This window comes from Podarcis cretensis (assembly GCF_951804945.1).
Source record: "Podarcis cretensis genome assembly, chromosome: 12".
NCBI classification, from domain to species: Eukaryota; Metazoa; Chordata; class Lepidosauria; order Squamata; family Lacertidae; genus Podarcis; species Podarcis cretensis.
The window spans coordinates 37,842,043-37,855,366 of NC_137181.1; the positions used below are offsets into that span (position 1 = coordinate 37,842,043).

The following is a 13,324-nucleotide window of genomic DNA, read 5'->3' on the forward strand; positions in this document are numbered from 1 at the left end:
TCGCTCTCACTCGCGGCCGCCGAGCACGGGAGGAGGCGGGCGGCGGGAGTGGCGGCCTCGCCAGCCAACCGCCGCGTCCCACGGGAGGTCGAGCGCCAATCGGAGCCAAGCTGCGCCTGGCTGTGACCCGCCGGGGCTACACCCACCCAGACCCAAGCAGAGGCAGCAGAGCAGCCCCCCCCCCCCTTAGAGGCAGGGATCGCCCTGCTGGGAGGATCTGGCCTGGATCCCTCCCTTAGCGGGATGAACCTCCTCTTTGCAGGCAGCGATCCCTTGTTTTGATGCAAGACCTGCCTCCTATCACCTCACTCTCTGATGAGGCTTTGCTCTGGGACAGCTGTCAGTCAAAAGGGGATATTCCCCCCCCCCCTTGCAGCTGCAAATTTCAATTCGAAGAACACTTACTTGGGGGGTGGAAATCGGCGGGACATGCGCGAGATGGGGCTGCACGTTTTGTGGTCTTCTGCACCCCCCTATGCATGTTTATTTGCAGGTCTCTCCGGGTTCACTTTCTGTGTGTGCCTAAACTAGGCGCTGAGTCTCACTGAATTCAATAGTTAGTGGGTGTAGGATGGCGGCCTTACTCCCAGGTAAGTGCGGGTGACTTGCTAACTTGGGAGTAACGCCTGGTGTGGAATTTGCAGCGCTGTCCTAATAATTGTTGTTTAGTCGTGTCCGACTCTTCGTGACCCCATGGACCAGAGCAGCCAGGCACTCCTGTCCTCCACTGCCTCCCGCAGTTTGGTCAGACTCATGTTGGTAGCTTCAAGAACATTGTCCAGCCATCTCGACCTCTGTGTCCCCTTCTCCTTGTGCCCTCCATCTTTCCCAACATCAGGGTCTTTTCCAGGGAGTCTTCTCTTCTCATGAGGTGGCCAAAGTATTGGAGCCTCAGCTTCAGGATCTGCCCTTCCAGTGAGCACTCAGGGCTGATTTCCTTCAGAATGGTGAGGTGTGATCTTCTTGCAGTCCATAGAACTCTCAAGAATCTCCTCCAGCACCATAATTCAAAAGCATCAATTCTTCAGCGATCAGCCTTCTTTATGGTCCAGCTCTCACTTCCATACATCACTACTGGGAAAACTATAGCTTTAACTATACGGACCTTTGTTGGCAAGGTGATGCTCGGAATTAAGTCACGTTGAGTTCAGTGGTGCTTACTCCCAGCCTCGGGTTTGAATAAACCTATTCCGTCAGTGATGCTTCCCTGCTTTCTTGTGTAACGCTAGCTCAGTGTGGCTGTGTTCAGTTTAGAGAACTGCTGCACCAGATAAGGGGATCTGGCTGTAGGTATTTCCAACTTTAAAACTGCTTCACTGGTCTATTGAGTATTTTAAACTATGGACATTGGCTTGCAGAGAATATTCACACAAGATGGATACGATTCAAAACATCATCAGAAAGTTGCATAACAAACAATGGAAAGAAATGTATCATCTGTATCAATGAAAGGAAGAACTATCTCCTCCCAGAGCCAGTCTTCCTTGAGGATATTGTGCTTGTGACCTGGAAAATGAAGTTTCTGATTGTAGTTGTTTGCAAATTACAACTACAAATCAGGTATTCATTAAATTTTATTTCGAATTCCCATGATAATCTGTTTCAGCATTGACAGGTAATAAGATGATGTGTGAGAAATTAGCACAAAGCCTAGTATATTGCATATTGGGTATTAATGAATTATAAAGATTTTGCAGGCTTTCTGTTTTTTTGTTTCAACAGTTGTGAAAGCTTACTACTGTGTTAAACTGCCTTTTTTTAAATGCTCCAAAGGGGTCCATAGAGCCACAGTATTGATAGAGTTGCCATTAATAATACAGACACTCAAACAGATTTGTGTATATTTTCAGAAACTGAAGGATATTTAAAATGTAAACAGGCATTAACTGCTTGTTAACTGCATAGCTTATTTCTACACACTATAACATTTTTGTCTCCCCTGTATTAAATATATGGGTGCCCATAACATTTAAAATACCTTTCAATATGAAAGCAAAGGCTAAAAATGTCTGTAAAAATGAGATTTCAAAATACTCATAAGCATTAAATAGGCTTTTTAGAAATGCACGATTATACTGAAAACTGTGTAACAAAAATGAACTGTTAACAAGCATTACTTTGCCTGTAGTAGGATGGCTGCCAAACTTTAATTGGCTTAAAAGCTATTCTTCAATCAATGGAGCATTGTGTCTTAAAGGCAATAATACTAGCTTTATGGTTTTAGCGTTAAATGGTTTTTTGTGGGGGGAACCCTTGGTAAATACAATATGGAACATATTTTCTCTACCTCACCACCAATGTATTTGCTATCTTTAAATATATATTAAGACTGCAGAGATGAGAGAGTGAAGTACAGGTAACTACCGTATTTTTCGCACCATAGGACCCACCGGACAATAGGACGCACCTTGTTTTAGAGGGGGGAGAACAAGAAAAAAAAAATCTCCCCCTCTCGGCAGGAGGCGCTGCGCAGAGAGGGGGAGAATTTTCCCCCTCTTGTTTTTCTGCTGTAAAACAAGGTGCCGTTCAGGCGGCTACCTTGGAAGCCTGGAGAGCGAGAGGGGTTGGTGTGCACAGACCCCTCTTACTCTCCAGGCTTCAGGTTCCTTTCGACCTGCTCTTTGGGGCTGGCGGGGGAAGCCCACCACCAGCCCCAAAGAGCAGGTCAGGGAGCAGCGGAAAGGCGCAGCGGAGAGGCTGCTGCCATAGTTGCGCGTCACCTCTCCAGCTGGGAGAGGGTCGTGGGGCTATGGCTTCTTTAGCCCCTCACGCGCTCTCCCAGCTGGAGAGGTGGCGCGCGGCTAAAGAGGATCCTGCCATAGCCGCGCGTCACCTGTCCAGCCGGGAAAGGGTCGCGGGGGGCATCTTTTGCCCCGTGCGCGCTCTCCCGGCTGGAGTGGTGACGCGCGGTTATAGAGGCTCCAGCCATAGCCGTGCGTCACCTCTCCAGCCGGGAGAGGGTCGCGGGGGGCTTCTTTAGCCCCGTGACCCTCTCCCGGCTGGAGAGGTGACGCGCGGCTATAGAGGCTCCTTCCATAGCCGTGCGTCACCTCTCCAGCCGGGAGAGGGTCACGGGGCTATGGCGTCTTCGCTCCATAGGACGCACACACATTTCCCCTTCATTTTTGAAGGGGGAAAAGTGTGTCCTATAGAGCGAAAAATACTATATGTCCTATAGAGCGAAAAATAGATTGGATAATTCAGTAAATATCAATACTGTATTGCTTTTTTTTTCTTTTTTCTTTTTTGTAACAAAAGAGGTGCTGATACTCATGTCTTGTTCCAAAAGAGCTTGTTCTTAACATGTCACAAAAGGTGCCAGAAAGCCAAGTGAGACTCTTTAGGGAAGCAATGCGGAAATTGTGGGCTTCAAGATGACCTCAACAGATTGGAGAAGTGGGCCAAAACTAAGAAAATGAATTTCAATAGGGACAAAGCTATGGTTCCGCACTTATGCAGGAACAACCAGCTGCACAAATATAAGATGAAGGGCACCTGGCTTACCAGTAGTACATGTGAAAAGGATCTAGGAGTCTTAGTAGACTATAAGCTTAACAGGAATAAACAGTGATGCAACAGCGAAAAAGCTACTGATATTCTAGGCTGCATCAACAGAAGTATAGCAATCCAGTTAGATGGGTGGAGAATAAGTAATAAATTATTATTATTATCAAGGGAAGTAATAGTGCTACTCTATTCTGCCTTGGTCAGACCATACCTGGAGTACTGTGTCCAGTTCTGAGCACCACAATTTAAGAAGGATATTGACAAACTGGAATGTGTGCAGAGAAGGGTGACAAGATGACAAAGGGTCTGGAAACCAAGCCTTATGAGGAACAATTGAGGGAGTTGGGTATGTTAAAGCTGGTAGAGGCGACTATGAGGAGCCATGAAAGCCATCTTCAAATATCTAAAGGGCTGCTACATGGAGGATGGAGCTAGCTTGGTTATTCTGCTCCATAGGCTAGGACCCAAACCAATGGATTCAAGTTACAAGAAAGGAGTTACTGACTAAACACCAGTAAGAACTTTCTGACAGTGGAACAGACTCCCACAAGAGGTAGTGGACTCTCCTTCCTTACAGGTTTTAAGCAGAGGTTGGTTGGCCATCTATCATAGATGCTTTAGCTGAGATTTCTGTGTTGGACTAAATGACCCTCAGAGTCCCTTCCAACTTTACAATTCTTTGATTTGGACCCCTCCAACTGAGCATTGGTCATAGTCGCCGAGGCTGATGGGAGCTGACATCTAGCAGTGTTTGGAGGACCACAGGTTCCTACTTCTGCCTTAGTGAGAAGGGGCCATGATGAAAAGGACTGTGGAGTATGAGTCTGCATATGTGTACAGTGGTACTTCAGGTTAAGTACTTAATTCATTCTGGAGGTCTGTTCTTAACCTGAAGCACCATTTTAGCTAATGGGGCCTCCTGCTGCTGCGCTGCCGGAGCACAATTTCTGTTCTCATCCTGAAGCAAAGTTCTTAACCCGAGGTATGTAACCTGAAGCATATGTAACCCAATGTACCACTGTATATATCACATATACATGGTATGAGAAGAAGGGGCTTTTTAATTACCTAGGTCTGAGGCTTTAAAAGTACAGTAGTACCTCAGGTTACATACGCTTCAGGTTACATGCGCTTCAGGTTACAGACTCCGCTAACCCAGAAATAGTGCTTCAGGTTAAGAACTTTGCTTCAGGATGAGAACAGAAATCGTGCTCCAGCGGTGCGGCAGCAGCAGGAGGCCCCATTAGCTAAAGTGGTGCTTCAGGTTAAGAACAGTTTCAGGTTAAGAACGGACCTCCGGAACGAATTAAGTACTTAACCTGAGGTACCACTGTAATCTCCTTTTTCATGTTTCTGTAAGGAATGAGGATTTACAAAGAAAGCATATTGTTTTGACTTGCAGTATTTCTAAGCTCAGTATTAACATGGGTGGGTAACCCCCGGCTATTAACCTCAGGAGCTAGGAAGTACCGGTAAAGGCAGTGGGCACATATCTCAGGAAGAGCAATTGACAAGATTAGAGCTGTGATTTGCCCAGTCATTGGCATCTTCTATGTTTGAAACATTCCTTCTATGGCCTTGTCAACTGCATTCCTCTGACAGAGATGAAAGTAAGCATAACATTTGCATTCACAGCAGTTTCAAGATACTACATGAAATAGCAGAACCAAACAACAGCTCCTCTACACATGACAGTGACTCCCTTGATAAGGCTGTGATTAACTGAAGTTCCACTAAGGCTCGCTTGTTTTTCTCCCTAGAAGACAAAACACACCCCTCCCACCATGTCAAGATGCTTAACACCCAAAGCTGCCAGGCTAGTTTGGCATCTAAGGCAGAAAATCCCACAAGCACTTATTCCTGCTCCCTGGCATTAAAAATATAATAATGAATTAAATAACCAAAACTGTGCTGCAGCTGCCTGGAGCCTAAATATAGGGTGGGCCTTGGGTGAGCATAAGATTGCAAGATACAAAACAGTGATCTGCAAACTCTGCCTGCCCCCAGCAGACTACTGGAAAATTAACGTGCATTTTAGACCACTTAAACTTGTTAAAAAACAACAAACAAATCCAAACATGTGTAACACATTTTAATATTTTGTATTTTAACTTGCATATGTTTTAAAGTATGGTTGTGATTTTTTCTCAGTTTTACTGTTTTATCTTTTGTAAACAATTTTGAGGGTGTGTTGGTTTTTTTTACAATCAAGTGGTGCATAAATTTTATGAAATAAATAAAATACACAATTTTAAAATAAATGTATTCTTGACTTTCTAAAGTGCTTATGTTCATGGTTTTAAGAAGCAGGAAAAGGAAAAGGACCCCTGGACCGTTTACTCCAGTCATCTCGCTTCAGGCCAAGCAGCCAATGTTTTTCCACAGACACCTTTCTGGGTCATGTGGCCAGCATGACTAAACCGCTTCTGGCACAACGGAACACTGTGATGGAAGAAGCCATTTACCTTCCTGCTGCAGCAGTACCTATTTATCTACTTGCACTGGTGTGCTTTCGAACTGCTAGGTTGGCAGGAGCTGGGACAAAGCAATGGGAGCTCATCACCATCAAGCAGATTCAAACTGCCAACCTTCTGATAGGCAAGCCCAAGAAGCCCAGTGGTTTAGACCACAGCACCACCCACGTTCCTTTACCTTTTTAGGAAGTACAGTACAGCGGTACCTTGGGTTACAGACACTTCAGGTTACAGACTTCGCTAACCCAGAAATAGTACCTTGGGTTAAGGACTTTGCTTCAGGATGAGAACAGAAATCGTGCTCCAGCGGCACAGCAGCAGCAGGAGACCCCATTAGCTAAAATGGTACCTCAGGTTAAGAACAGTTTCAGGTTAAGAATGAACTTCCAGAACGAATTAAGTTCTTAACCCGAGGTACCACTGTAGATGTTCCTATTGTCATGAAAAATGATAAATCAATTGCAGGGCCAAGACTGATATTTTCCACAGACTACTTGACTGGAGCTTGTAGGCCATAGTTTGAGAACTTCTTCGGTAGAACTTTGTTCTCCCTTATAAATGCAAATAGTTAATCTCTTAGTAAAAATTATTTTAGTATATTAAACATACAATGGTCTAAAATCGTGAGAGGACAGTGTTCAAACAGGACCATGTATCTTATACAACACCTTCCTGTCAATATGATGTTCATCACTATTATTTGGCACAGGGAACCTATAAGGTGGAGAAAGTAATGAGTGGGTCTCTGGAGAAACTTTAAAGAAGCGGTGCCTCTCATCATGAAGAAGTACACTGGTTATCTATGGGGTTTATGGGGTGTTAGGGGATGGGTAGTACCTCTGGTGGGGGATACATTGTGCTCCTTCTGGAGTAGTTTGTCCACCGTTGCTCCACACCCTGCACTCAGCTCTCTCACCTGTGGTTCCTAGAAGCTGTCAGCATGTGACAGAAGCCACACCCTGGAAACAACTTCGACTGGCCAGTTAAACCAGGTGAGGGTAGCTGATGGGTCTCAAACCCTCAGTGAGTTAGGGACTTCCTCTGCATGTGAAGACAGGCTCAAGAGGATTGAGTGGACAAGACCAATAGTGGGTCCAGTGGTTAAGAGGGCGGTTTCTTCTGCTGTAGAGGGAAGGGAGGGGCAGATGGGGCTCATCAACCTGGGAAGGTAGCTCATCTAGGAGAAGGAAAACACTCTTCCTAAACCTCTGCTGCCTTGCGGGATATCTTTGGGTGAATAAAGGGCCAAGCCGCTAAGGAGTAAACCTTACACAAATCTGGAGTAGAGTCCTTAAGAGAGTTGGGTAGCGCCTTGTATGCCACCTCCTGGCAACTCTGGTGGTGCCAAATGTATTGCTCTGATTTCCTTTGGACCCCATCAGCGAGGCTGGGCAGCCCAGGACCTTCATACACACTGCCCAGGCATGTGCACCAAGGTCACATCAGTGCGGCTAACACAGCAATTTGACTTCACTCTGAGAGGCACATTCCATTGTCTCTCAAGGCAGACAGATGCCAACAGCAACTACAAAATGCTGAAGTCATGAGTCCATGAACATGCTTGTATCTGGAGCCCAACAGTTATCTGGACTGGGAAATTTCCTCATTAAACACTGAATTAACAGATAGCAATTTGAGGTAAAGGTAAAGTGACCCCTGACCATTAGGTCCAGTCGTGGCCGACTCTGGGGTTGTGACGCTCATCTCGCTTTATTGGCCGAGGGAGCCGGCGTACAGCTTCCGGGTCATGTGGCCAGCATGACTAAGCCGCTTCTGGTGAACCAGAGCAGCGCACGGAAATGCCGTTTACCTTCCCGCCGGAGCGGTACCTATTTATCTACTTGCACTTTGACATGCTTTCGAACTGCTAGGTTGGCAGGAGGTAGCAATTTGAGGTAGCAATGGCTAAAGCCTCATCTGTTAGCAGGGTTTCACCATCAACACTGCAGGTATAGGACGCTGTTTCTGTGTATGTGAGAAGGTGTGCTAGAAGTAAAAAAGAAAAAAGAAAGGGGGGAAATGTGTGCTATAAATAATAAATGAAACACTCCCGCAGACATGGGTCTCCAACACACACACATTAATTACACACCAGAGAGCGCAACTGTAGCCAGTTCAAGCACTTAATTCATGATTTGCATTTATTAAAAAACATTCCATTACTTTAACAATACAGTCATCCAACTGTGAAATAACAGCAAGTCAGATGTGCTCATGGACAGAAAAATGTGGTTTCTTATGCCCATTGTACAGTGCAAAGCTGCCAAATTTCACACCTTAGAATCCAGTCGTTTCTTTTCTCTCTTTCCACCCTGCCGCACACACTCATATACACAATTAACGTGTCTGCTCTCACCTATCCCCTTATGGGAAAAGTCACAACTTTCATCAGTCTCACTAGTACCGATTTAAATAACCTGGCAACCCTTGAATAGTTTTAGTTCATCAATTCCAATTAAGGGTTGGCAAAGAAATCCAAAATACACACAGGATTTTCTCCTGAATGGGCAACACGACCAACAAGTTATTTCTAATATAGTCCAAAGGGATGCCGTCCGTGTCTCTCAAAGTATGCGTGACATGATTAGTTTGAGTGCCTAGGAGTCAAACACTGCCAAATTAAGTATAACAGGAATATCATTTATAACAGAAACAGGTAGGCGAAGAGTGATGTAATAATTTTCCAGTAGATTATTTTATAAAGTACCGTGTACATCATATGCCAGCACTAGAATGAGCTCCCATTTAAGCAATGACTGGTACATACCTTTTGCATTTCATAGTAGCCTCAGGCTCTTTTGGATGAAAAGTCCAGCTGCGTCGTTAATGAAACATTTGAATCAACTTGATCTGTGCCACTCTGCATTGGTACCATTACATAGTATCATCATTTCACTGTATGTTTTTATCATCGGAAATTGTATTCTCATAGAGTTTTTCCGGTTGCTTCACAATATGCAGACATAGGGTGGTATTCAGATAAGGGCTCATAGTCCTGCCACTTTCCCCCATGGACACCTGATCTTTACTACTGAATCGGAGCAAACATTGTCCGGATTGCTAAAGAGTGGGTTTTCCAGGGAAAGTGGTGGGTACAAGGGATCCATGCCTAGAAAGTGAAGGACAAGTGGAAAACCACTTGGACCCATCCTTTCTAAGCACAGGACAATCGGGAGTCTGGATGAGCCCCAAGTCCTAACCAGAGCAGACCCACTGAGATTAATAAACCTGTTACTCTTAACCATTAACTTCAGTGGGTAGGACTAGTAATGAATACCAGCCATATGGAATGGAATTGCATGATACAGCTAGCTACAGAAAAACAGAAGAGTGTCCCACATTATTTTGCATCAGAAAGTTCCCTGTGACATGTCTGTATCTTTGGGCTTGTTTGATTCAATGGAGTTAGAAAAAAACATTACTGAAACTAAACCACAACAATAATATTTGGTTTTAAGTTATCTGGATTTTTAAAAGTCCTGTTATACTTGCCCTGGGAGTTTCAGGTAACATCCAAAACATTTAGGGTTATTGGCTCTGATCTGTTGTTTTACCAGTTCCAGGATAATGAAAGATTATTCAGAGTAATGATTCCCATCCACCTACGTTTCCACCTGGCCTGCTGTCACAGTCAATTTTCCTGCCTGTCTCCTCCAGTGTTAACAAGCAGATCTCTCGTTCTGCCTCACCATTTTCTGAATTCCATTTCACTGCTTTGAGGATGTTAAACCAACAGGTGCTGTCTGTTGATGAAGAGTTGGGAACCATAAAGAAGTCATTAACAAAATCCTTCAGAAAAATACACATCCCAAACTAAACAACATTCTCTGTGGCAAAATAAATTTGTTTTCACACAAGTTTTCACATACTGGCCCTTAAAAGCTCGTGAAAATAAATAAGAAAGGTTATGGAAAAGGTTCAAGCACCGTATCAGCAACTCAAAGACTGTCAATATCCTTAGTATCTATAGTAGAGGGGTGGGGCACCTTACGTCCAGGGCCAAACCTGGCTCTTCAGAAATCTCTGTTTAGCTCTTGGCACTCTCCCCAGGTTACACCTTCTTTGCAGCCACATCCCTCACAAGTCCTACTTTGCCCCCTTGTTGAATGAAAGAAGCGTGACTTGGTGAGGCTAGCCTGTAGAGAGGGGAAATTGCGGTGCAGGAAGCGAGGAAGTTGAGCATGTGGACCTACTTTGAGTTAGGTAGCGCAGCCCATAGGGTTGTCTCAAAGTACAGGGTGCTGTTGAAATTTGAGACCCCAAGGTCCGCCACTGGCCTGACAGTCTCTAAATAAATAAATAAACATGCTTCACCCATCTGGCTGGGTTTCCCCAGCAACTCTGGGCGACTCCCAATAGAATATTAAAACCACGATAAACACATCAAACTTCCCTAAAAAGGGCTGCTTTCAATTGTTTTCTAAAAGTCAGATAGTTGTTTATTTCTTTGACATCTGATGGGAGGGCGTTCCATAGGGCGGGTGCCACTACCGAGAAGGCCCTCTGCCTGGTTCCCTGTAACCTCACTTCTCGCGGTGAGGGAACTGCCAGAAGGCCCTTGGAGCTGGACCTCAGTGTCCATGGTGAACGATGGGGTTGGAGATGCTCCTTCAGGTATACTGAAGAGCTCACTCACGACTCTGTGGGCCTGATATGGGCCCCGGAACCATTCCCCTCAGGATGGTTCTGCAGGCCCAGGATTGCAGCCCCACAGTAATGGCTAGCACACTTGCACACCCTCCAAGTGTCCTTATTTTCCAGAAACAGCCCTGGATTTACAGATGCCATCCCCATTTCTGATTTGATCTTGGAATGTTTCCTTAGGACGCCCCAATTGTCATCAGAGAAATGTTGGAGGGTATGGAGTTAAGGCAGCCCCCAAGCCAAGGAGATAAGTTACTATACAACCTTTTGAAGATACCTGAAGGCAGATGTTGAAATGTTTTATTATGTGTTTGCTATATGTTGGAAGCTGCCCAGAGTGGTTAGGCAACCCAGTGGGGTATAATTATTTTTATTATTATTGTTATAGAATAGGGTGTCCTTATTTTCATCAGAGAAATGTTGGAGGGCGTGCACTTGCAGAGTCTGGTCCGGTGTTGAAATTCTTGCATCGCAGCAGAGGTTGGACTAGATCAGTGGTGGCGAACAGCACTCAGAACCCTCTCTGTGGGCACGCGTGCCATCGCTCCAGCACAGTTTGTAGGGGCATGAGTTTGTAGGGGCAGTGTGAGTGCCGAGTAAAGCCACGCATGCGCGAATAGCCAGTTTGCCACCTGTGGGCTGCAGCAGAAACATAAATGCTCCATTCCGCTGTCTTAAAGAATCACGGTGCAGAACTGCCAGTAAGCCTGGCGCCATTTTGCTCCCTCCCGCACGAGTGATCTTTAGAAGTGCATCCCGGCGGGCTAGCCATCGAATCAGAGGATTGTGGGAGGTTGGAAGGTAACCTGAGGGTCATCTAAGTCCAACCCCCCTGCAATGCAGGGATCTCAACTACAGCATCCATGGCAGATGGCCATTCAGCTTTTACTCTGAAATCTCCTAAAGAGTTTCTTGAAGGGAAATTATCAAAACGGCCATGTTGTCCGACAGTACAGTGGTACCTCGGTTTACATACGCTTCAGGTTACATACGCTTCAGGTTACAGACTCCGCTAACCCAGAAATAGTACCTTGGGTTAAGAACTTTGCTTCAGGATGAGAACAGAAATTGTGCTCTGGTGGCGCAGCGGCAGACCCCATTAGCTAAAGTGGTGCTTCAGGTTAAGAACAGTTTCAGGTTAAGAACAGACCTCTGGAACGAATTAAGTACTTAACCCGAGCTACCACTGTAATTCCCTTTTTCAGGATCTCCCAAACAAGGATAATGCAAACTTTTGCCTTTCAATTAAAAGTTGTTTGTATCATTGAAAGCTCTGCTATAGTGTTTTTCTTTTAGGACAAAAGATGTTAATGTAGGAGTGGTTTTTTCTAAACTAAAACTTCAGTTTTCAGGTTAAATTGCCATACTGGCATTTTGCGATAAAGAAGTGGGTTGCAGTTTGGCCACTCGGTCTCTAAAAGGTTCGCCATCACTGGACTAGATGATCCTTGGGGATCCATTATAATTCTACAACTCTTATATGAGCTAACAGGTCTTCCTGAACCCGCTCAGGAGACAAGACTGGGCAGCACGCTCGGTGGGCTGTGAGAACTCAGACTAAAAGGATGACGCGGCAGGGGCGCACTTGGATTCGAGGCTGTCACGTGTGAGGAGAGCGCGAGAGGCGCTCGGACGCGCGGAGGCCGGAAGTGACGCGGGCGAAGGGGGCCGGGATCTTGAGGTAGTAATGGCGGCCGCACGTCTGTGTTGTTGAAGCCTCCAGCGTCCCTGATAGGTGAGGGGCCTAGTCTTCCCCGCGGTGAACTCCCTTCCTGGCCGTGTTACGCGTAAGGGGGTAAAGTTACTTGCTCTCGGTATCCTCCGTCACAGTGACACTCGCGGGAGGGGGGGGGCGGGGTGGTGTCGTCCGTTGGTCCGCGTAGCGAAGGCGAGGTTGCGTGTTTGTGTGGGGGCGCGCGCGGTCGCCCTTGTGGAGGTGATTTGGGGGCGGGGTCCGCTGCTTACGGTGCGGGCGGTGGGCCGTAGGCCGCGGGGGCGGGTGTATCGCCGGCTGCAGCGCGACGGCGGGGAGATGGTCGTGTGAACGTGTCTGCGCCGGGTTCCAAGGTGACGCTGAGATAGGAGAGGGTAAGAGGACGAGGGAAGGTGGCGAATGCGGCGCCGCGCGATTCGTTCGGGATGCGGGGCTTGTGCAAGAACCGCGTCGAAATTCCACTTTTGCTTAATCTGATGTCTGTGGCGCGTGTTACGTAAGCGCCGAGAGGCTTAAGGGAAGGAGCGCCGGCTTGGCGAGGTTAGGCTTGCAGAGAGGGAAAATGGCAGCAGCGCAAGAAGTTGAGCAGGTGGACCTGCTTGGGAGTTAGGTAGGGGGCAGCCCCGTTTCGAAGTAATAGTGTTGCTGCGCAACTGGGGGAAGGGAGGGTTGGGGGAAGGGCGTGTCAAGCGCTTTTGCATTCCGTTCCATACCGCCTGCAGGTGGAATAGCTTTGAGAGGGGCAAAGGTCAGGTTAAATTCGCCAGGCGATGGAGGCAATAATATGCAATTATCTCTCTCAGGAAATAAAACCCTAGTACGTTCTGCTTCTGTTTGTTAGCACTATTCTCTTGGCTCCAGTTCAGCTCCTCCCATCAGATCCGCTCATTGTGAGCTGTGTAAACAAGGTCCCGAAGAGTTTTCGCTTTTGCCAGCTTTGACGTGCAGCTGCTTGCAAACTCCAGCAGGATTTTTGTACTTAACA

General features: G+C 46.4%; 1 protein-coding gene across 4 annotated transcripts in view; it reads left to right on the plus strand.

Annotated features, from left to right (window-relative positions):
• Nucleotides 1-12,234: 12,234 nt before the first annotated feature.
• TAX1BP1 (Tax1 binding protein 1) overlaps nucleotides 12,235-13,324 on the plus strand; it is a 33,101-nt gene continuing 32,011 nt past the window's right edge. For 2 of the 4 annotated variants that reach the window (XM_079947996.1, XM_079947998.1), the window contains exon 1: nucleotides 12,235-12,360. The gene's annotated coding sequence lies outside the window, so the exon portion shown is untranslated. Of the gene's footprint in view, nucleotides 12,361-12,690; nucleotides 12,714-13,324 lie in introns of those variants that run through there. The other 2 variants (XM_079947999.1, XM_079947997.1) reach the window with 2 other exon arrangements.